This window comes from Meriones unguiculatus, chromosome 18, assembly GCF_030254825.1.
Source record: "Meriones unguiculatus strain TT.TT164.6M chromosome 18, Bangor_MerUng_6.1, whole genome shotgun sequence".
Taxonomy (NCBI): domain Eukaryota; kingdom Metazoa; phylum Chordata; class Mammalia; order Rodentia; family Muridae; genus Meriones; species Meriones unguiculatus.
The window spans coordinates 27,444,820-27,458,230 of record NC_083365.1 but is presented as its reverse complement, the minus strand read 5'-3'; the positions used below and the strand labels follow the sequence as shown (position 1 = coordinate 27,458,230).

The 13,411-nt window shown below is 43.4% G+C and overlaps 1 pseudogene; it reads right to left on the bottom strand.

The window, feature by feature from the left end:
• Positions 1–8,392: 8,392 nt before the first annotated feature.
• On the bottom strand, positions 8,393–13,166 carry LOC110555966 (large ribosomal subunit protein eL28-like; annotated as a pseudogene).
• Between the last annotated feature and the right edge of the window lie 245 nt (positions 13,167–13,411).

Below are 13,411 nucleotides of genomic sequence, written 5' to 3'. Positions count from 1 at the left end.
TTTCTGATCATAAATACATTCACCAAAGTTGCCAGATACAAAACTAATGCACAAAAACCATAACCTTTCTATATACAAACAATACGCAGACAGAAAGCAATCAGGGAAACAAGACTTTCCACAAAAGCCTCAAAAAACTATTGGAGTAATGAAGGAAGTGATGAAGGACATGAAAGACCTGAGTGATTTAAAAATAAAACAAAAAACCTTTTTTGAGAAGAGGAATTTTTTAAGGTCTAGAGTATGAGGGGACACAATCCACCATTGGAGATAGGAGAAGTCATGGAGGCTGGACTGTGAGATAGCTGCTCACAATGCGCCTTCAATCAAGAAGCAGAAAGAGCGATGATGCGCTGACTGACATGGGAGCTGGGAACTGAACCTGGGTCCTCTGCGGTAGCAACACACATTCTTTTTTTTTTTTTTTTTTTTCAATGCAGTTTATTCAGGAACATTGAACAATCCTCGGACTCCGGGGAAAGCCAGCCCACAGCTTAAAAAGCCTCTGGGTAGCCAACCCAGGCGTGCCACGGGGGCAATGCAGATAGGTCCACATACATGGAAGCAAGCCAGATCCTCGGCCTTAGCCAAATGTGGAGTTGTTCGTGACAGAGAGCACTCACCATCGGGAAGGTGGAGGCAGAAACCAGCTCCATCTTTAAGGCATAGCATTCCGCAGCTCTCTACAGTTCCCCCTTTTTGTTTTAGACGCATCAGGCAAGAGTAGAGGTCTGCTCTCTGATATTAGAAATAAATTGGGACTTTGTACAGATGTTCATTTAGGTGTCATCCACCCAAAGAGCATCAGACCTGTCTGATACCTTTTTCTCAGAGGCGGGACCTGGGGCATCAACCCGCATGCAATCAGACATGCTCTTCTCTGGGTCCAAAGCGGCTGACCCTGAGTGCAGTGCTTAGCCTCGCATCCTGAGCGTATCATTTTAGCTTTTTATGGTATCCAACCATGCTTGGGGAGAATGTCCTGCTTCAATGGCTGTAAAGGCCTGAATGCTCATGGCTGCATCACACTGTTGTGAGACTCTAATCTTGCATATATACCACAGGCAAACCAAGGAGACCAACACCAGAAGGCCTGCTAACCCTCCCATGCCCGCCCATTCCTTCAGATGATTCATGGCTGCAGCAATCCATGTTGATAATCCTGTGGCTAGTCCTGCGTCCACTCCGGTAGAATTTACTGTGACAATGGCCACTCTCAGCTGCTCCATCGTAGTATCGAATTCTCCAGTCCAATTACCTAAAATATAGCTCGACAATTGTTTAGACAGATTTGCAGCACAGGAAAAATTCTCATATTGTATGCTAGTGACACAAAGTCCAGCATACTTTCATTGACAGCCAGGTTGAGCGATTTGCCATAGGGTATCAATTTGCTCCTGCAAGAGGTCAATCCTCTGATTGAACACCATCAAGCTTCCTTTTAGTTGAGCATTAATTCCTTTATGTACAACTAAGGCATGAGCTACATTGGCTAAATGATTATTCAGGGTCTGAGCAGTCTGCCCAGTATGATTCATGGCTAATGCCCTGGTGGTAGCTCCAACAGCCGTCAATGAGATGGTAGTAACAATGGTGGCTGTAGTTCCAAGATCCCTTTTCTGTCTGAAGAGAGTCATAGCGTGAGGGGCATCAATGGGCATAGGCACCCAGTGAGGCATGCGAGTAACCAGGGCATACCTAACTTTACTAGCATTCCAGCATTGGGCAAAAAAGCAAGTATCATTACCACAATTACTTGGCTCTATCTGGCTAATAATGAATAAAAATGGGGGATATAGACAAACAGGCGTGGGCTTATAGGAAATATTATGAGAAGCCTTAACCCCCTCGTTGGAACATCCTGCGTCAGTTCTAGAACTAGCAGTGGTGGTGTCCGAGGTCTGAGTAGGTTCAGGAGACCATTGCCCCCAGGGGCGAGACGTGCTCCATGCCAATTGACTAACTCCATGTTTTCCTCCAATTTTGAAAGTCATTTAAGGTTCTTAAATTATTTTTTCCCTTTTTTCTTAAATTTTTCATCAATTACACTTTATTCATTCTGCATCCCCCCCATAAGCCCCTCCCTCCTCCCATCCCAATCCCACCCTCCCTCCTCCCTCTGCTTGCATGCCACTCCCCAAGTCCACTAATAGGGGAGGTTCTCCTCTCCTTTCTGATCTTAGTCTGTCAGTTCACATCAAAAGTGGCTGTATTGTCCTCTACTGTGGCCTGGTAAGGCTGCTCCCCCCCCCCAGAGGGAGGTGATCAAAGAGCAGGCCAATCAGATTATGTCAGAGGCAGTCCCTCTTCACATTACTATGTAACCCAATTGGACTCTGAACTGCCCTGGGCTACATCTGTGCAGGGGTTCTAGGTTATCTCCATGAATAGTCCTTGGTTGGAGTATGAGTCTCTGGGAAGTTCCCTATGTTCAAATTTTCTTGTTCTGTTGCTCTCCTTGTGGAGACCCTGTCCTCTCCAGCTCTTACTATTTCCCAGTTCTTACCTAAAATTCCGTTCACTCTGCCCAACAGTTGCCCATCAGGCTCAGCATCTGCTTTGATAGTCTTAAGGGCAGAGGCTTTCAGAGACCCTCTGTGGTAGGTTCCTAGGTTGTTTCCTGTTTTCTTCTTCTTCTGATGTCCATCCTCTTTGCCTTTCTGGATGGGGATTGGACGTTTTAGTTAGGGTCCTCTCTCTTGCTTAGTTTCTTTAGATGCACAGGTTTTAGTGGGTTTGTCCTATGTTGTATGTCTATATGAGTGAGTATATACCATGTGTGTCTTTTTGCTTCTGAGACAACTCACTCAGGATGATCCTTTCCAGATCCCACCATTTACCTGCAAATTTCATGATTTCCTTATTTTTCATTGCTGAGTAATATTCCATTGTGTAGATGTACCACAATTTCTGCATCCATTCTTCAGTTGAGGGGCATCTGGGTTGTTTCCAGCTTCTGGCTATTACAAATAAAGCTGCTACAAACATGGTTGAGCAAATGTCCTTTTTGTGTACTTGAGCCTCTTTTGGATATATGCCCAGGAGTGGTATGGCTGGATCTTGAGGAAGCGCTATTCCTAGTTGTCTGAGAAAGCGCCAGATTGATTTCCAGAGTGGTTGTACAAGTTTACATTCCCACCAGCAGTGGAGAAGGGTTCCCCTTTCTCCACAACCTCTCCAGCATGTGTTGTCACTTGAGTTTTTGATCTTGGCCATTCTCATGGGTGTAAGGTGAAATCTCAGGGTTGTTTTGATTTGCATTTCCCTAATGGCTAGTGAGGTTGAGCATTTCTTTAAGTGCTTCTCTGCCATTCGGTATTCCTCTACAGAGAATTCTCTGTTTAGCTCTGTTCCCCATTTTTTAAGTGGATTACTTGGTTTGCTGCTTTTCAGCTTCTTTAGTTCTTTATATATACTGGATATGAGTCCTCTGTCAGATAAAGGGTTGGTGAAGATTCTTTCCCAATCTGTAGGTGGTCGCTTTGTTTTGATGACGGTGTCCTTTGCTTTACAGAAGCTTTTCAGTTTCATGAGGTCCCATTTATTGGTTGTTGCTCTTAGAGCCTGTGCTGTTGGTGTTCTGTTCAGGAAGTTTCCCCCTGTACCAATGAGTTCTAGGGTATTTCCCACTTTTTTTTCAAGCCGATTTAATGTGTCTGGTTTTATGTTGAGGTCTTTGATCCACTTGGACTTCAGTTTTGTGCAGGGTGACAAGTATGGATCTATTTTCATTTTTCTACATGTAGACATCCAGTTAGACCAGCACCATTTGTTGAAGATGCTATCTTTTTTCCATTGTATGGTTTTGGCGTCTTTGTCAAAGATCAGGTGTCCATAAGTGGCAACACACATTCTTATCCACTCGGCCACAGCTCCAGTCTAACAGAGGAACATCGAATGGCAGAGAAGCATTTCAAGAAATTCTCAGCTTCCTTAGTCATCAGGGAAATGCAAATCAAAATGACTATGAGATTCCATCATACCTGCCACAGTGACAAAGACCAAAAACTCAAGTGACAGTACATGCTGGCGAGGATGTGGAGAAAGGAGAACACTCCTCCATTGCTGGTGGGAGTGCAAATTTGTACAACCACTTTGGAAAGCAATCTGGCGCTTTCTCAGAAAGTTGGGAATAGCTCTACCTCAAGCCCCAGCTATACCACTCCTGGGCATATACACAAAAGATGCTCCACCATACAACAAGAACACGTGCTCAACTATGTACATAGAAGCTTTATTCACTATTGCCAGAAACTGGAAATAACCTAGATGTCTCTTAACCAAAGAATGGATAAAGAAATTGTGGTGCATTTTCACAATAAAATGCTACTCATTTATTAAAAACAAGGTAATCATGAAATTCGCAGGCAAATGGATGGAATTAGAAAATATCGCCCTGAGTGTGGTAACCCAGACACAGAAATTCACACATGGTATCTACTCACTTATAAGCAGATTTTAGCTTTATAGTACAAAATAAACATAGTACAATTCACAGACCCCAAAAAGAGAAGTAACAAGGAGGACCCAGGGAGCCACTGAGAAGGGGAAATAGAATAGACAGCAGAAGTGGTTGAAGGGAAGGAACAAGGTAGGAGAGGGAGGAAGGAGAGAAATGAGGGTGGAGACCAGACCTGGGAAGAGCAGGGACAGGTGGACAGAGGGCCTATATATAGAGAGAAACCTTGGGCAGGGTCATCTCCATGACAAGCTTAAGACCTAGGACAAAGTAGGCTTCTGGGAGGGCGTGGGGGTAACTCTGGCCGAGACTCCTAGTAGCAGGGGTCATGGAGACTGAAGAGGCCACCCTCTGACTAGACAGGACTGCTAGTGGAGGCAGGGAACACCAACCCACGCACAAAAACTTTGACCCCAAATTTACCCTGCCTACAAGATGTTCAGGGATAAGATAGAGCAGAGACTGAGGGAATGTCCAACCAATGCCTGGCCCAACCTGAGACCCACTCCACAGGAGAGGGCCAACCCCTGATACTATTAACAATGTTCTGCTATACTCACAGCCTAGCATAGCTGTCCTCTCAGAGGCTCCACCCAGCAGCAGATCAGAACAGACCCTGAGAATTACAGTCAAACGTTGGGTGAAGTGTAGGGGATCTTTTGGAAAAATGGGGGGAAGGAAAGAAGGACCCGGAGGGAACAGGAGCTACACAAGTAGACCAACAGAAGCAACTAATCAGGGCCCAGAAGGGCTTGCGGAGACTGAAGCACCAGCCAAGGACCATGCATGGAACTGGACCTACGCCTCCTACACAGATGAAGTCAGTGTGCTGCCCAGGCTTCATGTGGGTTCACTTAATAAGGGGAAAAGGGGCTGTCTCTGATATGGACTCTGTTGCCTCCTTTTTGATCCCCCTCCATCCCGGTGGGGCTGCCTCACCAGACCGCAGGGGAAGAAGACTCGCTCAGTCCTGCAACTTGATGAGCTGGGGTGGGTGAGTGAAGGGGCCACTCCTTTTCTGAGGATTAGGAAAAGGGGAGAGGGGAAGAGAAAGGAAGGTGGGACCTGGCAGAGAGGAGGGAGGGGGCTATGATTGGAATGTAAAGTGAATAAATTAATTAAAAACATCTTATACATAAAAATTTTAAAAAGTTACTCAGAGTCACCAGGTCATAGTGACTGTCTGTCTTTCCCTTCACTCTGACTCCCACCAGTTCACTAATGTTACTGTGGATTGCATTTCCTTTCTAAGACTGGAAAACAAAAAGAAGCAAAGAGAGAGAGATGCTCACTAGAGCTCAGCTCTCCTCCTTCTTTTTACCGGAGTGTAGCAGCTCAGCTGTCCACATTCTGAGCAAGTCTGCCCTGACTAGTTAAACTTCTTTGGAATTATCTTCATCTACACATCAAGAGATGTTTTTCTGCGATGGCTCTGAATCCTGTGAAGTCAGTGGTGAAGAGTAACCATCTCAGACAGCAGTGGTAGAAATTGTTTGTTTTCCAGAGTTTCTTAGTCCAAAATATGGGCTGTGACTTTCATTATAACACGATCACATCATTTCCCCCTTCCCTTCTAAGCCTCCAAATCTTTCCATATTTCCCTCCTTTCTCTCTTTTAAATTCATGGCCTCATTATCATTAATTGCTGTTACATGAATATATGTACATACATATATATTTCTAAGCACAAACTGTTCATTCTGTTAAATGTATGTTTTCAGAACTGACTATTGGATAATAAATGGTATTCTTGTCTCTGGGGAAGACTCTTTTTCCTGTTCTCAGTATTCCTTGGTTACCTGCAGTTCTTTGTTGCAGGGTTCAGGCCTGTGGGCTTTTCCTCATCCACTTCAGCATGTCTGTTGTTATTGCCCTTGTTTGGTTCATGTTTAGGCAGCCATGTTGGCAAGGCTTTATAAATGTAGCTTCTGACATGACTAGGAGACACAGTCCTGATCTTCTGGCTCTTATAATCTTTTCACACACACCCCCTTCCCTTCTGCAATGTTTCTGAGCCTTAGGTGAGGAAGTTTTATAGATGTATCCATTGGGATTGGATTCCATAATTTTGCATTTGGATTGCTTGTAGATTTCTGTAGTGGTCTCCATCTGTTGCAAAGTTTTCTTGACAAGGGGTAAAGACTGTACTTGTCTGTGGGTATAAGATAAATGTTTAGGTTGTTGGTAACTATAATATGGTGGTTGTAGATTCTCCTTGAAGATCCATGATTTTACTAGAACTGGGTAGTTGACACGGTTTCCGGTACCAGACATGATTTCCCTTTTGTTGAATAGGTCTTAAATCCAATTAGAGAACTATGGGTTAACAATAAGGCATGTGTTTTTTAAGTCCATGTATGTGGTTTATAACATTTATTGACTTGTGTATGCTGTATCATTAATTTTTAATGTATGTTGTACCATTACTATTTAACTTTTTTATTGATTCTTTGGGAATTTTACATCATGCACCCCAATTCCACTCATCTCCTTCCCCTTTGTACCTGCCCTCCACTTGCAATCTCCCCCACAAAAGAAAAGAATTTTGTTGTGGAAACTGTGTGTCCCAGTGTGACCCACAGTATACCCTTTCGTCCACACTTACTTGCTTGTAAATGTTGGTCACAGTGAGTCACTGGTCTGGTTCAAGGCCTCTGGTTTCTGCTACACCATCAATACTGGATCCTCACTGGGACTCCTCTCAGATATCCTGTTGTTGGCCTGTGTCATGGAGATCCCGAAGCTCTGGATCTGTAGGACTGGCTTATGTTCACGTGTTCCAGAAGTTCATCAATGGGGTAGGTGCTGGGGTGGGCCAACTCAAAGCCCTGGATGTGGGCCTGTGTAGTATCTGAGCTGGTCAGCCCACCGGCTCTGCTGAGCCCACACCACTAGGGCGAGCTCTCTAGCCCTGCCCCAGCTAGCTAACCCAATGCCACAGCTGGCAAAGGGCAAGCTCTCCTGCTCTCATGTCCTCGGGCTGGCTCGCGCATTCCGTGCCTCCAGGGCCAATTCGATTGTGCTGCCCTGAGGAAGTGCAGGGTTTACTCTCCTGAGTGCTACAGCCAGTGAGGAGCAGAGCCACCTCTCCTGTTCATGGCCTCAGAGCCAGCTCTTTCACCTGTCGTAGGTGGTGAGGGGATAAAGCTGACTTTCATGGTAGGTAATCTTTTGAGGTGTGTCTGTATTCTGTTTACAATTATTTTATTGAGCATTTTTGACCCTATGTTCATTAGGGATATTGAACTGTAGTTTTTGTTTTTTCTTTTTCTTTTTCTTTTCCTTTCTCTTGTCTATACCTGGTTTGGTATTAGAGTTATGCTCGTAATGTAGAAGGAAGAGTTTGGATGTACTCTTTTTATATTTTGCAAATAGTTTAAAAAGCATTGGCTGTAAATCTTCTTTGAAAATCTGGTAGAATTCTACTGTGAAAGTAGAAATTCAGTCTTCTCATTTGTTACAGGTCTGTTTATATTGCTGACTTCTTAGTTATTTGGCTGAATGCCATTCTGAATTTCTATGGTGCCTGTTGTAATGTTTCCTAGTTTGTTTCCTTCCTTCCTTCCTTCCTTCCTTCCTTCCTTCCTTCCTTCCTTCCTTCCTTCCTTCCTTCCTTCCTTCCTTCCTTCCTTCCTGTCTGTTTTTTTTTGTTATTGTTAGTTGGGCTAAAGATCTGTCAGACCCATATATCTTCTCAAAGAACCAGCTCTTAGATTCATTGATTCTTTGACTTTTTTTTTTTTTGCTTCTATTTCATTGATTTATACTTTAGTTATTGTTAGTATTACTATTGTTATTTGCATTGACTGGGTTTCCACAAAATTTTTTTTCTTTTTTATTTCTTTCTTCTTGTTGTTCTTGTTCTTCTTCTTCTACTTCAACTTCTTCTTCTCCTCTTCTTCTTCTTCTGTGGTTGAAAAAGTCAGTTGGCTCTTATTCTGGGGTGTGGGGCTCAGGAGCTTTTGGTGGGGCCGCACCGATCCATTTCCTCATCACCACCACAGGCTTCTGGCTTGGCAGGATGCACTGGCTCTGTGGATGGCCGCCATTCGAAGATCAGGGCAGTACTTGTTCTTTCGGCTCATGTGCCTGATGCTGCTGAGGGTGGCCCCCTCATTCACGTTGATGGTGGCCCTCACATAAGGTGGGTTTTCGCTGGCGGCTTATGACCACGACGACTCCTTCGCCATTGGCTGCCGGCGCCACAGTCTTGCTGTGAATCAACCTGTCATAGTGGAAGGACTTGGGAACCTTCAGATTAGTGCGCTTGGTGCTGTATGTGTGCTGGTTCCTCCCGAAATGGAGCAGCTCTGAACGACCACCTGTTGCAGATGCGCGGAGATGTCAGCAGCTCCCCTCCCTATGGCAGCCAGTGACGGAGAGGGCTCTTGATTTCATTATTCAGTAATGAGACGAGTTGTTTAATCACCACGCGTTTGTATATGCATTAGAGATTTGTCTGCTGTCACTTTTAAATCTACTATATTATGATCAGATAGGATACAATAAGTCAGTTCAATCTTTTTGAGTTTGTAAAGAACTGCTTTGTGCCTCAGAATGTGGTTTATTTTAGAAAAGCCTCCACGTGCTGCTGAGTGGATTTTTTTTTCTTTGGCACTTGAGTGAACTATTCTGTAGGTGTCTATTAAGCGTGCTTTTTTTTTTTTTTTTTGTATGATGCCAAGTAATCCTGATGTTTCTCTGTTTATTTTTTGTCCTGGTGACCTGTATATTGCAGAAAGGGGGCACTGAAATCACCATTAATGGATTGATGTTAATCTGTGTCTTTAAGTACAATATACAGCCTCTATGAAATTGGGTGCACTAGAGTTTTGTGCATATATGCTTAGATTAGTAATGACGTCTGGATTAACTTCTCTCCCAGTTAAAATTAGAATCCCCCATACCGCTTCTGATTAGTTTTAACTTAAACTCTTTTATGTCAAATATTAAGGTAATGGTGCCAGCTTGCTTTCTGGTCCTGTTTGATTGGAATACTTTTGCCTATCTTTTTACTCTAAGATGGCACCTGTCATTAAAGCTACAATGTGTTTCTTGTAGACAGCAGATGAAGTTCTTTCCTTAATCCATTCAGTCACCTTGTGTCTTTTGATTGGACAATTTTAGGCCATTGATATTTAAAGTTATTATCTCAAAAATGTGTATTAATTTAGGTCTTTGTGTTGTTAGGTTTTGGTGGTTGTTTGTGTTCTCAGTAGTACTTTGTGCTTTCATGATTATGGCTTTGTATTTCTTTCTGGAATCTCTCAGCTGTGCTCATTCCTCTCTTTAGTGCAAAATATTGCTTCTTGTATTTTATTTAGGTTTGGCTTGTTAGATATAAATTTTCCTAGATTGTTTATATCACGGAAAGTCTTCCTTTCTCCTTTAATTACGTGAGAGTTTTGTTAAATATATTACATTAGGATGCTTATCATGGTCTTTTAAGATGGGTAATGTGTTGCTGTAGGGTTCTCTGGCTTTCCATTTCGAAATCATTCTGGGTTTTTCTTTATATGTGACTTGCTTTTTTCTTTTTTCCCTCTTGCAGGTTCTTTTTTATATATGCTTAGCGTTTTAACTGTGATATGCCATGGTGATTTAGAGAAGAAAATACTGGTTTGATTTTTTAAATCAGTTTGTAGTTTTGCAATAAGATGTGGGCATATGGACTTCTTTTGTTAGTCTGAAGTCTATATAAATAGAGCAGGTCAGGACAGCAGCCAAGGGCCTGTGGTTGGAAATGGCTTGGGTGGAGTGAAGTCAGGTAGACAAAGAAGACTGGACTGACTGATGTACAGAATGTGCCTCCTGGTCAAAGCCTGGAGTCAGGGGCTTGGGTAGATCTTGCTGGGTAGAAAGGGTTGGGTGTGACATGGGAAGGGCCTGTGGCTTGGGAGATAGGCAGGGTGGGTTCTGGAAAGCCTAGAAATTGGTTACAGTGTAGCTAGACTAAAGCAGAGCTTTGGATGTGGCATCTGAGCTAGATCGTCTTGTGTATTAAGGAGGGTTTGTGGATGAGGAGGGACAAGGAGACTTACCAGGATTACCTGGAGAATTTGTTGGAGATGTGGCTTGCTGGAAAGGTTGGATACATATTGGAAGGGACCTATGTAGGGTAGGTCCTGGTGGACTCATAGAAGTTATAATAAAATACTCAAGACAATGAAGAAATAAGTTAAAAGAGAAACCAGAAAATGCAGAGAGCTGCATTTTACAAACACCATTTAAGATGAATAGAATTTGTAGTCAGAATATATATATATATATATACTGTTTAGTGGTGAGCATTTGGTTAGGCTTGAAAGCTAAGTGTTGTCTCTTTATTAGAAGGTTTTGAAAATGGGATTGAACAAGTTGGATTGAATGATTTAAAGTACATTACACATGTACTTCTACTGCCGTGATAAAACACTATGACCAAGGCAACTTATAACAGAAAGTGTTTACTGGGGCTCACAGTTTCAGAGAGTTAGAGTCCATAACCACTAGGGTAAGGAGCAAGGCAGGAGGAAGGCAGGCAGCCATGGCACTGGACCAGTAACTGAGAGCTCAAGTTTTGAGATACGGCCATGAGGCAGAGAGAGAAAAACACCAGGATTAGCACAAGACTTTGAGGTCTCAAATCGCATCCCGTGACACACCTTCTCCAATTACACCTTGCCTCCTATCTTTCCCAAACAGTTCTACCAACCAGAAACCAAGTATCCACACATGGGCCTTATGGGAATTATTCTCACTCAAACCACCACACACACCTTTATAAACAAGAAATGATGGGTGGGTGCTGTTTCTGTTGCCTTCTAATAGTCATTTGGCTCTTTGTAGTAAATTTCATGGCCCATTTCCTTTTATTTACTATTATGATAAGATCTCCCACATTTAGGTATAAAATAGTAAGGTTTGGAACTAAGTTGTTTTACCATATGATCTTATTTCTGGAATGTTAATTTTGGTAGATATTTTAGGCATTTAGTTAAAACTGAAATAATTAAAGCCACCACCTACACTCTACTACAGTTATATTTTTACTTAATGTTGGTGCTTTAAATTGACTAGACATTATTTTAACAAAATTTTATTTTTCTCTTATCCTATTGTTTCTTCATTGAATTAATTTCTGAAATTGGTATTAAAAAATCAGTTCTTGGATAGTGAGCCCAGCAGCTGAGCCTGTTTTAACTACAGGGGAGAAAATGAATATCAAGATAGGAGGTCAAACCTCACGTTTTATAAAGGCATCATTCAGTAGGCATGCATTTCAGACTATTCAGCTGTCTGCCAATTAGTGTCATGGTCATTGGTGTGAAGAGAAAGTTAAAAAAAAAACCCACATATTACAGTTCATGTGCATACTAGGCATAATTTTAACTTTGCAGACTGAATTTTTTTTTGCATTGAAATTATCCTCTCCTTTTGATAGGGAAATAGAGTTCACTAAAAATTATGATCATTGTGGGCTGAAAAGATGGCTCCGAGGTTAATAAGATGTAACATTTTTTTCAAAAGACACAAGTTCAATTCCGAGCACCCATGACTGGCAGTTTACCATTACCTGCAACTCTAGCTCCAGGGAATTCCAATGCCTCTGGCCTCTACAGGCACCTACATGACACACAATCAAGAATAAAACAAAACATCTAGAGAGTTTGGGGCTAGAGAGATGGGGCCATGGTTCAGAGCACTTGTTATTCTTGAGAACCAGATCTGGTTCTCAGCACCCATATGGCAGCTCACCTTAGTCATCTGAAACTCCAGTTCCAGAGGATACGATCTTCTGATCTTCTGATCATCTTTGCCAATACTGCATGCATGTAGTACCAAGATATACATTCAGGTCGTACATCCACAAAAACAAACAAACAAATTTATTTAAGTAAATACATATTTGAAAGTATGTGGTGAGTTGTGTATTAGAGAAAAGCTATATCTGAGAATTTAGGGAAAAATTTTTTTCTCACAAAATACAAAAACATTGTACTGGATAGTTTCACACAAACACAAGCTAAAGTCATTTGAGGAGAGGGAATCTCAATTAAGAAAATGCCTCCAGAGACCACCCACAAGACAGCCCCAAGCCAGGTACCACATGGCCTGGACTTGCAGAGCAAGTATAAGACAGCCCCCAGACAGGTGGCATGCAGGCCCAGGCAGGCAGACCATGCCCGAGACAACCCCGACCCTGTGCCACATGACACAGCTGGAAATATCATTCCTGAGACACTTCCTAAATGACCCCAGACACCCAGAGGCCTCAGGTGCTACCAAGATGAGCAAGTAAATAGTGGAGAGATGGAAGAGAAATTGAAGTTGGGCAGAACTGGAAACTCGTGGGTAATAAGGAACAGCCTGATGTGAGTAGCCAGAAATGCCACCTAAAGCCATGGTGATGTCCTGGCCCATGCTGCCACAGAGGTCCATATCTGGGTCCGTGGCTCTCCAGCAGAGGGTGTCTGTTACCACCAAAAGACAAGTGGGTGGCCCTGGTCCGGGCTGCCATCTAGGGCCATGTTGATGAGGGCTGTGCAGAGCTGGCCTCATCCCTTGCCTGGGCATCATGAGAGACCTGTCCCCAAGGACATGAGATGAAGAACAGGTGTCCCTGTCACTCATGTGCTGGGCAGTGAAATGGGCAAGGGAGAGATGCCTTCCACTCCCCTTTCCCCTTGCTACCTTTGGCAGGTGGGGCAGCTGGCCCTGGGGTCATGATTGCAGGATAGACAGCCCTATCTCTCACCAGCTGCAGCAATTAGAAGATCAGGCCCTGCACATGGCCTGACAGCACAGTAGAGCCGGCCCTGGTCTCGGGGTTTGTGGGTGAGCTATCCGCAAAGGTGTGAGAGTGGAAGAGCTGGCCCACCCACTCTCCTGCTGCAGTGCAGTACTCAGGACAGTGGGCTCTGCTTGCCCAAGGCAAGTGCCCTTGCGTGGGCAGTACAACAGAGCTGACCA